General features: G+C 39.0%; 1 protein-coding gene across 1 annotated transcript in view; it reads left to right on the top strand.

The window, feature by feature from the left end:
* The window catches only part of LOC149916599 (uncharacterized), a 135,259-nt gene that overhangs the window by 4,406 nt on the left and 112,439 nt on the right, over window positions 1-18,414 (top strand). Inside the window, exons 2-4 of the transcript XR_016469593.1 lie at window positions 1,836-1,962; window positions 5,480-5,633; window positions 16,782-16,854. The gene's annotated coding sequence lies outside the window, so the exon portion shown is untranslated. The remainder of the gene's footprint in view (window positions 1-1,835; window positions 1,963-5,479; window positions 5,634-16,781; window positions 16,855-18,414) is intronic.

Here is an 18,414-nt window from a genome sequence, read left to right as displayed (position 1 = left end):
CTGAGGGGGGAATTCTTGCAACTCAACCCTGGTTCCAAATCCAGCTAGCATAATTACAGTCTTGCTACTGGCCAGTAGTGTTGCTCTGGATAGCATCAAAGCATTCCTGTAAAACATTTTGAACTGCTTCCAGTGACCACTCCTGTGGTCGGTATATAGTAACTTCTGAGCACATATTAAACTGTGCCTTGTCCAAAGAGTTATGCAGTTTCTGTATGCAGACACCAGCACAAATGTGTGAGTTAGCCATGTACCAAAAAGACCAGGTAATTGTAAAAGCTGAGTAATTTGAGTGACTGGGCATCATGGCATCCATTGCATAATTGTACACCCAACACTGTCTGGAGTCAGTGGCAGCTTCCCGGGCACAATTTGTCATATCAACTCATGCATCTGGAATGATGGGCTGTATCAAAAGTTTTACCAAATAGATGCCTACAGAAATGTAATTTGACTTTAATCAATTTTATTGCCTGAGTGAAAGACAAAAATATAGATAAAAGCTTTAAGAGGGAAGAAAGGAAAAAAATAATTTATAGGAAGCTAATCAATTTATTTTCAGAATGCTTTTTTTCAGTCCTTTTTTGGAGTGCTGTTTCTTTAAAGAAACCAACTGGCTGGAAGCAGAAGACAATGTCCATTTCATCATTTCTTCTCTATGTGAAGATTAGTACAAATTATTTGTATTTAATTTCTCTAAGGACCTGAAATAAAGCAATGCCCTCCAAAAGAAAATAAAAAGAATGAAAAGCTGCATAAAATAGATGTGTAGTAGATAGGGAAAGACAAAACAGGAGAAGCATCAGGAAGGAACTAACAAAGACAATGTACAGGAATCTATGTGTGTAAAACCAACAGATGCCCAAACAGCACCTACTGCAAGCCAACCAAAAGTCACAAGTCGTCCTTGAAAACTAATTTTGCACCGTCACAGCCATAACATCCACATATAGTAGCATTTATTCATTAGTGAGTTACAGAATGAATTACCTGTTATATTCTTTGTATAGGATTGCAGTTATGGTTTGCTTTATATTGCAGTTGCAATGTACATTTTGTAGAGGAGATTTTTAAACAGGAATATCTCTTGGAGGAAATGTTGAATTGTTTCTACTTTGAAGCATATAAAATATTCACCCAGGACTCAATGTCAATAACAAAGACATTTCTGCAATGTTGGGGTACAGTTCAGCAGTTTGTGTTGAAGTTAGCTTGTAATTATTTTCCTGAAGGTGGTAACCATCCTGGATCTCTGTCTGTGTAAATGAGGTCAGTCTATGACTTGCATCTGTAGCAGGCCGCTTAGTAAATTAGATGGTATCTGAAGAATTTCTCTGAGATGTTTGTTGGTGCAATATTTCAGACATATATGCAATATAGAAGACTGACACAGACTAGAAAATAAATTGAGAGAAATAATTATTGCCATTAGCTATTAATTCCTGTTCATGTTTATAGTACTGTTGATAATAAAAGAAACAAAATAATGAAATTTCCTATAAATATATGTGAGATTATCATAGTTGCTCATCTGCCTATTCTGACAGTGCTGTAGTGCTAAGCTTAAATTTTCAAGTGCTCTCCTTCTCCTGCTGCTGTTCTTAACTCCTGAGCAGTCAGTGTTTGGGTTGCAGAAAGATGAAAAGGAGGTATTTCATTTGTGCGTTTCTCATTGAGGACAGTTTAAGAAATGGAGAGGTGTATGTGAACATTTGTGAGAAAAACAATGTGAATATTACAAATGTATTAATTTTCAAATTAAGTACTGATTAATTAAAAAATGGAAATTACTTTAATACTACAATATTAAAAGTATTTGTATTATTTATTTCCAGACATTAGAATTGGCCTGATTTCTACAAGTGCAAAGCAAGGACAGATACTGTCTTTTCCATTGGGAGGTTATAGAGCATTTCTGAGAATTGAGCCACTCACTGCTACTTCTGAAAGAAACTTCTTAAGGTATTCAGGACTATAAAAAATGATTTATATCATCCTTTGATATTGTGAATTGTTTGCAAAAGCCTCACATTTTCAGGAAAAAATACAGCCGTTCTTATGACACCATTAAAGAGCAACAGACCCAGAAGAAAACAAAACAAAATCACGTTTGAGTGAGCTATCATGCATCATTTTGGGATTTAAATCTTTCTTCTTTGCATTTTATTACAATTTGCAGTGCTTTTTTGTTTTGCTGTGGTTGAAGAAGATGGTGCTGATAAAGAAATAGCTCTCCCTTCCTGCTGCTTGGTGTGGACTCTTGCCTTTAAGTCAATAAACTGCATAACATATCTGTGCATGCACATAAATAACAGTTTTTAGAAAGAGGCAAATGCTGTGAGAGCTGCCTCAGTAACTTTATGAACTTAAGTGCTAACTGCTCAGAAGAGTTACGATCCTTCTGTTCGATGGTGAGTATTGCTGTAGGGTCATATTACTATTCTTTGTGCTGTATATATTTACTTGCTTTCTTGCAATAAAAAGAATCCTTCCTTTTATTATAGGTATTCCCAGTTTGTAACAGATCAACAACTTGGTGTTGTTTCTTGGGCAGGGTGAAACACTCAGTACCTGTCCTGTATGGGGTGATTCAGGTGATTTATTGGCTATGACTTATCCTTCATACAACATTTGAGGTTTCATCAAAATAATTTGGAGTATACTGGGACCAAATAAACAGCATAGCTTGAAATATCTGTTTTCCAAGATAACCATGCTAAAACTTGCCAAACCAAACGTTATTGTCAAAAACATGGCTCAGCTGTAATGTGGAAGTGGTTTCATGGGAAAAAAGTTTGCTCAACGAAATACCCTGTACTTGGAGAAGAGAAAGCATACCTATTTTAAAGAAGTTTAAACTGTAGCCAGTTCTGTGGCTTGTGGCTGATCTTTATTAGCTGCTATCTTTTCAGATTCTATTTCTTTATTTTTAAGGTATTATTAAACTTGTTTCTCCATTGCTGTTTTGGAGGAGTCATTAGGGAAAGTAAACTGCTTTTCCACCAGAGTCTCTTCTTCTGTTTTACCTTTGAATTTTGAGACTGCGGAAGCTCTACAGAATATTGAGCTGATTGTGACTGTACAGTGCCTGAGGAGTTTAGATTGAAGCATCATCAAAGCATTTGAAATCTGGAAGAAATAAAGGTTACATTATGAGATTATTGGGAAGGAAGGGGGAAGAGATGGACTGGATGTTGGGCTTATCAGCTTTGCATCCAGTACCGGAGACAGATTCCCAAATTTAGTAGTGTCATCTAAGAACAGCTCATGCCTTTTAAGTGGCTTAAAGGCTGAAGCTCTGAGAGGCAGTTTCCACACTTTTCGTAATCTACCTGAAGTTTGTAATTAGAGTTATGTCTATCACAAATGGGCATAACGGAGGAGGGTAGATTTCTCAGCATCCTCCCCGCACCCAACTCCGCAGAAGAAAACCAGTGTGAATTTTAGCTAGTTTCTAATTTAGTTGAAAATTCTTTTCCCTTTGTTTTTATGAATGAAACAAGTGGAATTGGTGAGCAAGGTGGCGGAGACAGAACCTTGTGAACAGTTTGTTGCCCAGGGACTGGCTGGCAGTAGACAGATGCAAAGCACCAGATCAACAGGATAAGGGGATTAAGTAATCAGGCTAAATTCCTCTTCCTGATAAACTCAGTGGAAACTTTGCTATTGTCTCCCCTGGCTATTTAACAAGGAGAGCTATGATTAATCAGCAGTGTTGAGTTTGTCTTCCCTGCCATGTGCAGTTTGTTCTAGGAGATTCTGAGGAGATAGAGAGGATGATGAAGCATTAGACTGCCGTACTTACAGCTGGCCTTTCCAGCCCCTTTCACATAAACATCATAAACAAAGTATCATATAGACAGATGGCATTTCACCTCATGAATGATTCTAGTGCCTCATTTTTCCTTGGTTAGAACTCTTGAGTTTGTTTTCTTTTGTTTGTTTCTTTTCTCATACATTGATGCAGCTGATGTTTAGTGCTTTCTATAGCTTCCATCAAACTCTGATGAAACTTGACTATCCTTTCACTCACTAGCTTCATTGTGACTTGTCTGTTTATTACCATTTCCTAGCTTGTCATTTAATAACTGAAAAATTGGGACATATAAGAACATGGGAAATGACATGTGGCACCCTGTTGTCATGTTTGGAATTGTAGCAGCTCTGTTACACGTGATACAGTTGTAAATTAAAACTTTCCATTCACCTGGAGATTAGAAGTATACCCTCAGTACAGTATTTGCTTAGTCAGTTTTGCTGCTTTTCATATAAATGTATCTGTGGCGTTTTTTGATTCCTATTTCTTATTTTGTTATTCCTAGTAAACATCAATGTATTTGGCATGCTCATGGCTTTATGGGAGATGATGTTTGCAACCATTCTTGAGATTGGGTGAAAGGTTTTGATTAATAAACTGATTGGCCAAGAATATATAAAATCCTACTTGTATTTTTCAAAAAACAGCTGTATCTAAAATAATTCAGTATAGGAAGGTTTTATGAAGCCTTTCCTTATAAGCTCTAGAATGAATGTATTTGACACTTAAAAATTTATCTTAAGAGAACTACTAAAGATGATTTTGTTCTAATAGTGTAATACAGATCTACTTTTAGTAACTAAAAACCTTATCAAAAGTGCCTGCTTTCCACTGGTAATAATACACTGAAGCAAATTTGGAATCCATCCCATTTTCAAGTTACAACCTACCTAAGATCATGTGATTTGTCTAAAAGCTTTGAGATCTCATTCCAACTTTACAGGTAAATCCTTCCTTGGTGTAATGTCTTGGATGTGATATTTCAGTGTTGGTGCTACTTTGCTGAAGTTGAGACTGTGAGTGTCAAAATCAACTTTCGAAGGAAGGAGTGTTTCAGCCTTAGCTATACAGAGGCCATTGTCTCTCCAGAATAAAGCAGTAGATATTTCAGAAGTGCTTTGAAGTTGTTCCAGCCTCTTCACAGAGCTGTGAAATCTGATAGCTCAGCTTTTAAGCTGTTTGTGAAAGTACAAACTGTAGTACTTGTGGAATTCATTCAGTGACTTCCAAACTGGAGCCTGGCCTGGGAGTGGGAAGAAAGCGTTTAAGAAAAGAGTAGAAAAAAAGGCTTCAGTAGTATGTGGCAGTTAACTGTCAACTTTGGCATCTTTTCAGATTTGCAGCTTCATGCTTTCTAGAGATAAACTGTGACTTTTCCCCAAGGACTGGAGGATTTTATTTTATTTTCTGCTGAAACTCTTAGAGCCGTATGACTGCAGGAGCTAAACAAAATGCAAAACTACCAGCATCATGCTCAACTACTGCCATGCTCTTAGATAGTAAATTTATGGGTGCAGAACATCTCTGGGAGCTTCTTTCCATTTACATCAGTTTCTCAATATTTTCCACTTATAAAGCAGATAAATAGGACCCCCTGTCTGTGTTACCATGCTGTGTAGTGTTTCCTCTGGATTTGTCTGAAGCCTTTTGTCTCGTTAACAGGTGTATTGAGGATGTTCTATGGGCTCAAAGCATTCCAAGCACCCTCTGGGACAGGCAAGCTGGTGTGAAAGCAGAGAAGGAGCAACTCTAGGAGTAACCGCATCCAGAAAATGTCAAACTTTCTTATCCTTTTCATTGTCACTGGAGCCGAAATGTGAGTGGGCAGCAGGGATTCTCCTCCTGCTGTGCAGTCTGTTGCTTTTGTTTTATTTCAATAGAGATGAAGGAATGTATTCAATTAATGTCTCTTCGTAGTCTTCTCTGAGCTCGCCTTGACTGTGCAGCATACTGGAGACATAACATCAGTTTTGCTCCAGTCAAGTCTTGTGCAAATGCAGAAACCTTTAAGATATGGATGGTGGTGTTTTTGCTTGAACTGCCTGGCTTGTCTGGTCACACAGGCTACAGCTCAAGTTAACGGTTTGTCAGCTGCTAACACAGTTATTCTGTGCAGTAATCCAATCCCTCTGTGCAATGCAAGTGTTATTTTGCAGTGCGGCTGCTCTCAGCTAACAACCCCAGTGAGTGCGAAATGAGCGTGGCTTACAATGTTGAGAGGGAGAAAAATGGAAAATGTGCATTTCTACTTGCTGAAGATTGATATGACAGATTCATAGACATGTAGGGAAAGGTCAGAATGCTTGGGCTAAAACTGAATTGCAGCTACCAAGGAAGGATAGCAAGGAAGTACCTGAGTAATCAAGTAGTGGGAGAAAAGTAGTGGTTTGTTACTTAATGAATAAATGAGCAAATAAAGGCAAAGGTCTTTGATATCTTTCTCCCTTCAACCAAAAAAGAAAACATGAATTATGATCAGATGTTAAAGCAGTTGATTTTAACAAAAAACAAGCAGGAAAGAAAAGGAACAGGTCAGGTATATTTGACAGATAGAACAGATTATGCACGTCAGCAGGACATGATACGATATCCTTCAATATGAGAAAATCGCAAGTGCTAAGCCTTCTGCCATTTTCTTTAAGAAATGAAGAAGGTGGGTGAGTCTCCTGATGATGTCAAGAAAGCAAATGCTTGTGCTTGTGCTTGAAAATGCAGGAGAATCTGAGGGGAGAGAGGCCATAGAGGATTTACAGAAAGGTAATGCTAATTCAGCATCAAAACTTTTAAATGGCATAAGTTATTAGCTGATATTTTGAGATCTTTATTGTCCTTACTAATATGATATTAGTATATTAATAGCTATCATATTACCACTGCATGCAAATGGTCTAGTAGTTTTGGTGGAACCTTTTTCCAAAGATAAGCTAGGATACAGTCCCACACAATGTTCTTGGAAGCAAATTGTGATTTATCTATCATGAAAACATGTTAAGGTGAGCACGTAACTGACTGAGACATTCCTGTACCAGTAAACAGAGATTTACAATTCCTAATCTAAAGACTGCCAAGGGAGGTCATGAAGACTTTGTTGCTGGAGTCTTTTAAAAGCAGTGCAGATAAATGGCACTCAATTGCACCTCCGAGGTGGGATATGGACTAGATGATTTCCTGAGTTTCCTTCCACTTCTTTGTTCCTGTGACTCTGTGATGTGAGGCTGACTGGGGAGATATTAACTCAAGCACAAATAACTCAAGTTAACTGCTCACCGAAGACGAAACTCTCTGCTTAATGGAGGTCATTTTAAAACCTGGCTGGGAAAATGTGGTTTCATACATGGTAATAGTGTCCCAAGAGGAATCCAAAGATGAGTGGTAGTTTTGAGTGTGATGTGGACTGATTGGAGAGGCTCCAAAGGAGTAAGTGATCAAACTTCAAGAAAAAAAACCTAGAAGGGAGACAGCAACTATTTGGATTGTTAGAAGAATAACAGCCAAGAGGAAATATTGCAAGCGTTATCAAATACAGAAAAGGCTGCTGTAAAGAAGAACAGTATGTTGTTTACAGAGAGTAAAAGCTCTGTGGTAGATGGAACAAAATTGATGGAAGTAACTGTAGCAGAAGAGACTCAAAGGAGTGGGGAGAAACACCTGTCCAAAGCAGGAGTAGCAGTGCCTTGGAAAGGATAGCTAGAGTGACTACAAAATTCACAGCGGTCATAACGGAAAGGTTGGAGAAATATCTCTCTAGAATGACATGAAGATACTTGTTCCTACTTTGGGACCTGGGATGGACAGGATGTATTTTCAGTCTCCCTACCTGTATTCTTTTTCAAAGAGCTTACATCTCCCCAGTAAGAATATTTTGCCTTGATATTTGAGGTACATAGGGATCGGATTTGTTTATTTATTCTTCAAAATAGTATTGCTATTCTTTGTTCCTAAAGAACCTCTTAGCCTGGCAAGCAGGGAAAGCAGCCACGTCTGCATCTAAGATTTTCTCATATCCATTCCTTGTTTGTCAAGGAGTATCTGCTGGATAACCTGTTCTCTACCCTGCTGCAGCCAGCATTGCAGCTTGTGTATGGAATATAAGAGATGCTGGGGTTTTTTTTGCATGGGAAACTGCAAACTGTGAACAGCTAAGCTATATTTAATATCCAGTGGGTGCAAATAAAGCTGTTTTATGCTGTTGCTACATAGGTGGATACCTAATTAGCATTTGCAACAGTTCTTCAAATAACACCTATGCTTAGGCTAATTGCACATATTCAGATTCTTTTGCAAGACAACTCTTCCCCAATTACAGCTTAAGTTTAAATTTTCATCATCTTTTTGGTGTTAGGCTGATGGAGAACGTGGTATAAATTTAAATTCAAAAGAAGGAATGCAAAATGTAGCTCATACTTGGGCAATGTCAGATAAATTTTCTGAGGCTAGATCTGCTAAAATACTACAAACTGATCTATCATTTCTGTTTAAGAGCTCTGAAGGAAGCAGACAGTTTGGATCAGGCAACAGTCTACAGCTATGTGTCCAAAACAAGAGCTTTTGTTCCAAACTGGGCTGATGCATGCCATCAAATATGCGAAGAATGTAGGACCGTTTGTGGTGCTACTACAGATACCATCACAGGAAAGCCAAGCACACAAATTCCTGTTGAAATAACATTACAGTTAAGATGAAGGCAACCAAAATAAAGCAGAAGGATGCCATATTCTGCAAGTGTGCTGCTGTTTGATATAAAATGATCTCTGTTTTTCTTTGGAATCCACCATTTGAAGACATTTCCCTTCAGCAAGTGCCAGAAACCCTTCAGGGTTGAAGGGTTGAGGTTAGTTACAAGAAGGGGGTTAAGAATGTTGAATCATCTAGTGTGTTTTCAGAGAAAATCTATGAAGGCTGCATTCCCTACATCAAGAGACAATGATTTTCCGATTGACATCATTTTCAAAATCAAACATACCCATGTATGTGAGAGCTCTCTGTGTAAATATGTATGAATCGGAGGACATTTTGCACTGGTTTGTGGAAAAGCTCTGTCAATTGCTCTGAGCAGTCTTCTTGCCCAGTTCAGTGGTATTTTTGTAACAGCACCACAGTTAACAGTTGAGATTGCATTCATACTTTAAATTGAAGCGGGAATTATTTTTGTTGTTAGGCATGAAAATAGTGATTGGACATAACCAAAAATAACATTGTTTTCCTTCTAAAAAAATTGTATGGAAATATATTCATTCCTTTGAGAATTCAAGCAAATTTAGACTAACACTTTAAATTTTATAACATCTGTAACACTTGAACTGTCATTTTAGTGCTTGAAACTCTAGGCAGGCATAAATGGAAATTCATTCCAATAGATTCACTACCTTGAAAATATTTTAAATGAGCAAAATTTCTAACACACTGAATCATTAGTAGTAGCTAAAGAATTAAAAGCAAAACAAAACCCACAAAGCACTAAATCTGCCAAATGGCATATCTGAGCTCTGACACTTGCCAGTTTTGGAATTAGCTTCTTTGGGCAGCTGGTAGAGTTAGTTTTCAGTAAAGCAAATATTTTGCAGAAGTGAATTTATCTTTCAGTCCAGAATTTGAGGCAACACAAGGAGCTACATTTCTTTGTCAAGACTGCAACTCAAGAGGTTGCTGTGTCAGGACCACCATCTGCTGATGCTTGTCAGTGTGCTGTAGTGGGAGATATTTTTCATCACCCTTTAGGGATGAACTAAAGTAAATCTCTTCTGCTTGCTGTGTGCAACTTTAAGATATTGTAAGTACACCTTCAGAGCTACAAGGGCTGCTCCAAAAGTAATGCCTTCAACTGAATTATGTCGGCCTGCCATCAGGAGGCAAATTTTGGTGGTATGGCAGTAGAGGTTGAAGCTTCCCACCAATATCCCTTTACATTTTGTTGCTGTGTGACAGATGGCAGCAGAGGGGCAGTCTGACAGAAAGGTTTATCTGACATGGAAGCATTTATGAAGCAAAGGTGTGTCATTGCTTTATGCAGAAAAAATGGCACCCACTGACATTCATCAACACTTGCTGGATGTTTATGGAGACCAAGCAGTGGATGTGCACACAGTGAGGTGGTGGGTGGTGTGTTTAAGCACTGGCAACAGTGATATATGTGAAAGACAAGCCATGTTCTGGGTGACCATGCACAGCTGTCACGCCACAAAATGAAGAATATCTCAATCAGAACACCTGCATGAATCAGCTAACGGTGGTGACTATGTTGAAAAACAGTGTTTTGTAGCTGAGTCTTTGCTGTATCATAATGTTATTGTACTCTTTGTAGCTGTTGAAGTTTCAATGGAAATAACTAGGAGGCATCACTTTCAGAGGGACTTATGTATTAAGCAATTGTCATGTCTGATTATAAGTTCTCCATTAGGAAAGCCCTTTGGCTTGACCCAAGTTAGCCTGCAATCAGAATGCTGGAAGTCTGGGTACCTGGAGGTACTTGAACACCGTTGCAGAAAAAAAAAAAAAAAGGTCTGCAAAATGCTGATTAATATGTAAAAACAAGTGGGTGGATTGCAGCAGAGGGGACTGGTACCAGTGGTGAACTGGGAAGCAAAGCAGATTAAACTCGTTCTGGAAAGATTCGCTGGCAAAGGCGATGATTTGGATCTCGAGCCCCTGTTAATCTATCTCATCTGGAGGAGGCACTGCAGGGGATCGCCCCAGCCTCGGTGTTGAAAAAGTAGTTGAGTGATATAAAATCACAAATTCAACACAACTGCTATTTTACTGTTTTTCACTCAAGCACTTCTTCATTTCTGCTTCTTTTCTGTATGTTTTTAATTCATGTATCAGACTAACAGAATTTCCTGTGTTTTCTTCTTTAACTGGAAACTGTGTGCTGATACTAACCAAAAGAAACGAGGAGAAAGGGGCAATTGATCTTCCATTAACGAAAAGATAGATAGTAAAACCTCTCTCTCTTTGCAGAACTGAATTTGTGTTTTAATGGATAGGTGTGGTCGGAGCTAAAAGAAAATGTCACGATACATTTTTGGAGAGAAGACTCCCAGTGCTAATGAGCAGCCGAATCTGTCTCAGGGAAACAGTTTGTTACTAAAAATAGATTGCAGCTTAACTGTAACTAAAATCAGATTGCAGAAACTGAGCTATTCAGAGTCCTGATTTCAGCAGCAGATGAATCTATTACAAACAGCTTTGATTATTACATATTTTAAAATGTGCCAACTGAGCCCTGTTTTGAAATTAATCCACTTGTGAGCTTCTATCAAATAGGCTTACAGCATTCTCTGCAGATTTTCTTCAGGCTCCCCAAAGCCAGTGAGGAACCAGCTCACAGTTATGAGGCCAAAAGGAAAAGCACTGCACACGATCTATTTATAGAAAATGAAGCAAAACAGTGTGATAAAGGGCAAATGAGAGCCCACAATGACAGGCTTCTCTTCGTTCCTGATTGTGTGATCTTTATGTGCAATTCTCTACTATACAGTGTATCAGAGAAATTAAATCACTTGACTACAGCCTTATTCTGAGTAGAGAAGAACGCTTTAGGGGTTCTTTCCTGTTTACAATATGCTCACTTGTGGGTGTTGCTCACTGAAAGGTTTTGTCTGCAGGAGTTTCTGCAGGGTCCAGGACTCCTCCTGCAAGTGCCTGCAGAGCTGATGGCCGCAGGTTGCCCCAGGAACATTCTGTGTCTGAAGTCACCTTCTGCCTGAGATGAGCACAGCTCACGAGCCTCAGATGCTTGGTACAATGGGGCAAAGACCTACCTGCTCTCATGCTTCGATATTTCAACGTATGGAAGTAACAGTAGAAGCATGGAAGACAGAAGCCAACTTTCCTAGCTGTTTTTGTGTGGTGTCACCCACACATTACTGAATGTAAATTCTTGTTTTCTATCCCCGTCCCTTTGTTCTCAGTACAAAAAGCTAAGGACTTCCCTGTCCTGTGAATTAATCAATGCAGCCTCATCCAGATATTTCTGCAGTTAGTTCAGATCCAGTATCTGGGCTGTATCTCCACAGAGTGCTTTTAAGAAATTCTGGCCCTGAGAAATAAATCCTGACATGGGTACCAGTTTTGTGGGTTATACCCAACACAATTTTCAACTCTTCCAGAAACGTAGGAGCTGCCAATTTTTCCTGCACTCACTTTAAGTAGGTATTTTACTGCCTAAGTGTGATACCTCTAAGAAGGGGAATAATGGAATGGTGCTGAGGAGATACTACACGAATTGTATGCTTGAGGTCCAGGCAGACTAAAATGAATGACTTCTTAGATAGCTTTCTTTCTTATTCTTTTTCCTTTTACTTTATGCCTGTAATAAAGTTGGAGAGAGGCTGAAGAAGCTGGATTGTTTGTCTCCCAAATATAGAGAACATTGTTGTCATTTCAGAGTATTTTCACAAAAAAGGGGATTTATGGCAGCAGTCATTTTACTTGAACATTAACAGCACATTTGCAGGTTTGCAGCGTGTGTGCCTACCTGAGCTCCTCACCAGCTTCTGTAGATCAGACCATCACCCAGTCTGTCATGTCTCACCTTTGCCAGATTCCTCTTCAGTCCTGGGTGTTCACGTGTTTGCTTAAAAATATGAAGACTCCTTCTGCACTGTGACAAGTGAAAGAATGGATAAAATATCAAGGCTTTAGCACTTAGCAATGCTGTATGGGAGCTAAAGACTGCAGCTAGGAAGCTGAGTAGTAAGGATCAACGAATGTGATGCATCTATCTGTATTCCCATATGTCAGTCTCAGACAATTTCACAGATTTGCTAATGGGAACAAGGCTTTCAGTAAAGCTTCTTCAGAGCCCTTAAAGAGATGTGAATGTACTCCAGAACCTTGATGAGTGATAAGAGGAAACACTGAAAGACAAATTTCCACTTCTGATTCTTAGACACATGACCTCCTTCATAAGTCAGGAGTCACTCTGAGTTCAAAGAAATCAATGTTGGCTTCTTCCCAGGACGTGAATTCGAGAGCTCTGTTTTACATGCCTGTGTGTGTATGAATGCATACACACACATATAATGCTATTTTCAAATTCTCAGTGGAAATTTAATGGAGTTGCAGGAACAGAAGAATAGAGAACTAATTCTGTATCCAGCTCATAACCCAAACACTAGCTGAGCTGATGCCAGAGAGGAAGGCAGAGCAGGAAAGCCAACCCCAGTACAAAGTTTGGGAGCTGTACTGCAGAGCTTAGTCCAGTCAAATGGCTAGGAAATTCTCCACCTTGCTCTGATCTTCAGGAGTCCTTGCTGAACAGTAGAGCTGACCTAGACAGAGAAAAAAATGCATTAAAAAGGTTGGAAGCTACTTTTCAGGAATGTATTATGAAGATGTATTGGGCAAAACTTTACAGGTTGATTTTGAAATTCTGAGCTATGCCATGATAGCTCATTGTAGTATTCAGATTGTTCAGATATGTTGTGCTACTATTTTCCTTTACACCCTGGATATCCCAGTCAGACCAACACAGCCCTTACAACCAGTAAACGTGCAGATGAAGCAGAGGGTAAGCAGATGCTTTCATGGGAGTTGTGTGTACCCAGCTATGTTCAACCAGGACTGGGAGCTCCAGCCAGCTGGGTGGTGATGGCTGGGTGGAGCTGCATGGCCTTGGCTTTGCTTCCCTCCCATAGGTGTTTCTGAGCATGCTGTAAAGTCTCAGCTCTGTTGTTACTGTCTGTTGCGGAATCACTGGTGTTTTTTCACTTGTTGTCATTTGTGCATAAAGCCTGTTCAGCTTCTCCTGTTAGGATACAACCAGAGCTGCTGTCAGTACATTATAGATGGAGAAACAAAGCAAACCCTCAAATGCTGGTTTCCTTAGCAACAACCTGAGGCAAGGGTTATTCCAAGAGAAGGGTTCTAAAGCTGCAGTGCTGGAACCCAAAAGGACACAGATCTGCCTCAGCACCCCACTTGTTTCAGCCTGAATCTTGACTCTTGATAGCGTGGAACAGGATGATTCCATTCATTACTGTCACCTTCAAATATAAACCTGCTGGAACAGAAAGCTCTTCACAAAGCCATCCTGTACTCCCACTATGTGTTAACAAACAAGACTGTGCTTGTAAAAGCACCATAAAATGATAGTGTTCTTTCTTTCTCTTTTCCTTTTTTTCTAAAAGATGCTCATGGGAGGCAAGAGATACAGGAGATTGGCTTAAGGATGTTAAAATTACCTGATTTTGTGATGAAGAGAATGTGCAACTGACTTCCTATGCTATTCCAAAAAAATAAACACCACTTATAAATATCTACTCCACTTTCCATCTCTGAAGGATTTCTACTGGGTGATGTAAGACCTGAGGGGAGAGCTCGGAGTGGTGGGGAGGTCACCCACTGCACTGGTTTTAGATGAGCTTTCAGTCCTAGGAGCTTTCTGGATTCATTGCAAAGTAAAGCAGCTTTTACTCAGAAAGACTTCTCTGGCACAGAGGAAGCGCTAGGACTGGGAGACTGCCAGATCTGCAAGTCTTACTGTTAATAGACATGTTTTGAAGCAACTATTGATTTGTAAAGTATTATGTAAAGTGATATGTCTCTTTCCTGGAGAGTGGTTGAAACTTCAAAACAAAGCATTGAGCCTTTTACGTATTTCTCCTTCCCTCGCTGTTACTGTGACAAATACTACTGCATGAAGACTTTTGGCTATGTTGTAAAAATTCACCTATTTCTACTCCTCATTCCACATCTGAAGTCAGTGATTTGGAAGTCTGGGGAGATATCCAGGTGTGCTTACCTAGTTTTAGGTTTAAGAGTTTCCAAAATATACTGGGCTTGCTGGTTTTGGACTCCAGCCCATAGCCATATACAATTCTGATGCAACATATCTACTTCTCTGCATTGTAACCTCCCTTTACAGTGCTTTGCTTATATACTGCAGTAAGATCTAAGGAAACATCATTGTAGCTTGAGTTGTATGTTAGCACGCATACAGATCTGTATGTATATAGAAGCAAGGAGATAGGAAATGCACTGTGATACTTAGAGTGCTTAATGTGTATATATTTCTATAATAAAATCCAGACTATTCAGTTGCCTTACTGTATTCTTACTGGGGCTTGTCTGATTACTTAATCCAGAGCCTCATTCCATGCTCTCTTACTGCTGAGGCTGTCCAGCAGGCAGGAGGTGAGCCGAGCTGTGTGTGGTTAGTCCCTATACACACTGTTTTTTTCTGCTTCTCTTCCCCTGCTCTGTGTTTTGCTTGCTCTTCTTTTCCTCTTTTCTTTTTTTCCTTTTTCTTTTCTTTCACTTTTCTTTCCCTTCTTCTCTTATATCCTCTCCTTTTTTTTTTATCTTTTGTCATTTTTGATTATGAGCTGCTTAGATCAGTAGGCTCTTTGCCTGCATGTTTACATTACTCCTAGTAGTATGGCTCTTGGATCTATGTGCTAATGCAATATAAATAATAATAAGCATAGCTGTTTTGGCATGCAATCAGGTTGGAATTGCTGCAGCTCTACTGTGCTTGTAAGTACTACCCACTGCAAGACTGTTTTCTTATTTTTTTTTCCAAAAGTTACTCTGTGTACAGTACAAATAGCCCCCAAGCACAACAAAATAATAAATAGCAAAAACTTTAAGCTGTGCCAATGGTAAATGCATTTTCTTGCAAGACTGCAAATGTGCTGTTAGCGTTTCTTGACTTGTTAGACATCTTAGGATGTGTAAATATAACTAACCCAATCTAGGATTTCATAAAGGAGTTTGTTGGTGAGTCTGAGGTCAGAAATCCCCTGAGGCTCAAGGGATAAGTAAAACAGGTGCTTTCCTAGAGTCTTAGAAGTTATGCTACAATTAGTTTCTTCCTTTCCTTTGGGCTTAATAATGTACTAAGGGTAGTACATTATAGCTATGGTAATGCTTATAATAAGAAAATATGCAAATACAGCAACAACATAATTTTTCCAGGATGCTTAGCAAGTAAGTATTTGTGTACAGAATGGCCTCCAAATTTAGGAAACTTCCTGTCAGTCCTGTTATTTATGATGGCATTAAAACTGCTGATTATTATTGGACAAATTTCTCAGGAATTAAAAAAAAAAAAAAGAATAGTAATCAAATGTTTTACTTCCAAATCTTTCAGTAAGGAACAAAAAAGTTTGGGGTTTTGGAAGTTTAGTTGCTGAGAATAAACAAATAAAGTTATAAAGAGCACACCTTGCTAATATGATTGCTCCTTATTAGCATAATAGTTTTCAAATAAACAACCTGCTAATGTCTCTAATAAGCAATTACTGTGTGATGAAAACTGCAAATGGAGCCCACTGGTGGATAACAGATAACAGTAAAATCTGTCAATAAAACAAATATTGTTCTGCCTGAACAGCTCTCTTCTTTGCTCCAAGAGAAGAACAGAGCTGCCCAGGTATTTTTATAGTCTGATATTTGACATCCAGACACGTGAAAGCACTGCTTTTCTGATATTCTGCTATGACATATGGAGTTTTTACTCTTTATGAATTTAGTATGATAGCTTAGTTGGAAGCAACCTGCTTGGAGTACTTGAGTCAAATTAAAACCACAGTAGGATGAATGTTTGTCCAAGAACAGTGATTTGCCAGATTACTAGAGTACTCTTGCTTTTATAATGTGAAGTTCGTAGTTAAAAACTCAGTGCATCCTATCTCTAAAACATGCAAATGAATGGAAATTTTCTGAGCATTCTTTTCTTCTTACTATTCTAAAACATAAAAAATAATTTCCAGTGGCAAAAAGTATTAAATGTATGCAGCAGTCTCACTTTCCCGAACAGACAGAAGTGTGAAAGATTTTCATAATTTTTCAAGCATAATAGACAAATTAGTTTCAAAATATTTGCTGATGCCATTTATATATTTGCCTAGTTGCTTAACTATTGACTAGGAAGCTATGCTGTGCTAGCTCTGGTCTCTATTCCTACCATCATTTTTCCTACCATCATTTTTCCAAAATCATTTTGCTTATGTTCTCTTAGCTTTCAGGAAATACGGATACGGAATATGAGAGAACCATAAATCCCCAGGCCTGGATCCTCCCTGAATTCCATGGTGAGTATTAGGTTTTCATTTTATATATAGCTTTGGAGAAAAGGGATCATTTGAAGAAAACCGTGAGCCATGCTTATCTTTGTTCTACTTCTGGACTGACATCATGGTATGAAAATGCAAGGAATGTACAGTAAAGCCTGGTGTGGGAAGAAGATCTTGGCGGAGGGATGATTAATGGTGCCTAAAAGAGAGAAAACAGTTATGTAATAAATACAGCCCATGAGATTAAAATTGAAGAGAGCATCACAGGTGCAGACTGTAAACAGGCCCCGGAGGAAATAATATTGGTCTTTTAAAGATGGACTCTGTAAACAAACTGATGAAGCATAGGAAATATCCTTTCATATAAATTTTTATGGTACAAGTCAGTACATGGAGAATATAAGCACTGTAAGTGTTTATAAATTCACAGAACATCAATACTGTAGGAAAGCAGCACAAAAAGTGCCACAGAGTAAATTTATACAGAGCAGGGAAGATATGTGGTCTGATGGCTGTTTATTTTTTTTACTTTCACAAACGATATGATTTCTGCTTCTCTGGTTTTGTTTTGTTCATTTAGCTGCTCTCAGCTACATAATTGTTCTTCTAGCTTGTAAATATTATGATCAACCTCCAGCAAAGTTTAGATGAGGCCAATGCAATGTAAACAAGTGTGTCTGTGTCAATGATGTGAGTAAGCAAAGCCACCCTTTGTGTATTTCCTCCCCCTTTTCCAACTCCACTGAGACTGCGGGAGCTTTGCCAAGTCAGCTATGATAGCACACAGCCTAAAGTTCTGGGATATTTTATTTTATTTTAAATTTTATTTGCATTTTATTTTTCATATTTGATGTGTAAAATATCCAGTGAAACAAGAACAGTGGAGTAGAACAACTTCAGGGGAGCATCCTCCCATCTGTCTGCACTGTGCATGCATGGCCTTCCTGCCTGCAAATCCAGTGCAGTGTTAGCACAGGTGTAATGGGAAGAGCTGAGGGGCCCAGAAGGGCTGAGGGTTAATGGTGTGAGTTATCAAAGACTCCCAATTAGCTGTGGCCTTACATGTTGCTGAGGGGCTGTGCAAACAAGGCAGTGTTGCTGTGTGATGATCTCAGATCCTGTGCTTGACTGTGCTGGGTCTGCAGTTTTCTGGCGGGGCTCAGGCTCACCTGTGCAGCAGCAAGAAGGCAGGTTCTGTGGATCAGCAGCACTACTGGGGCTGCTACAGTGTGTGTGTCACAAGTGCTCTCATGATGGAGTTACTGAACCCAGACTTGAAAGCCATGAATTAAAGTAGTACAACATGGCGTACTTTTTTTCTTTTCTTTTTTTTTTTTAAGCTTTGAATACCATTTTTGTTGTTTAGTAGTGTAATAATTCACTGTTCCTCTGTACAGCTCCAAACTCGTAGAACATTCTGTCAGTGCAGTAAATTAATCCCAGGGACTCTTTTCTGTATGAGTGCAAACAAAATGTGCGGGTGGGTTTTCCCAGCATACAGTCTTCTCCCAGTCCTTTTTGAGCCAGTTGCTACTGTGCACCAGGCACAGGTACTGCCCCTGCCCTGCACCCAGCCTT

Source organism: Phasianus colchicus, chromosome 10 (assembly GCF_987193195.1).
Source record: "Phasianus colchicus chromosome 10, bPhaCol1.hap1.1, whole genome shotgun sequence".
NCBI lineage: Eukaryota > Metazoa > Chordata > Aves > Galliformes > Phasianidae > Phasianus > Phasianus colchicus.
The sequence above is the reverse complement of the archived record's forward strand: the minus strand, read 5'-3'. Positions and strand labels throughout refer to the sequence as shown.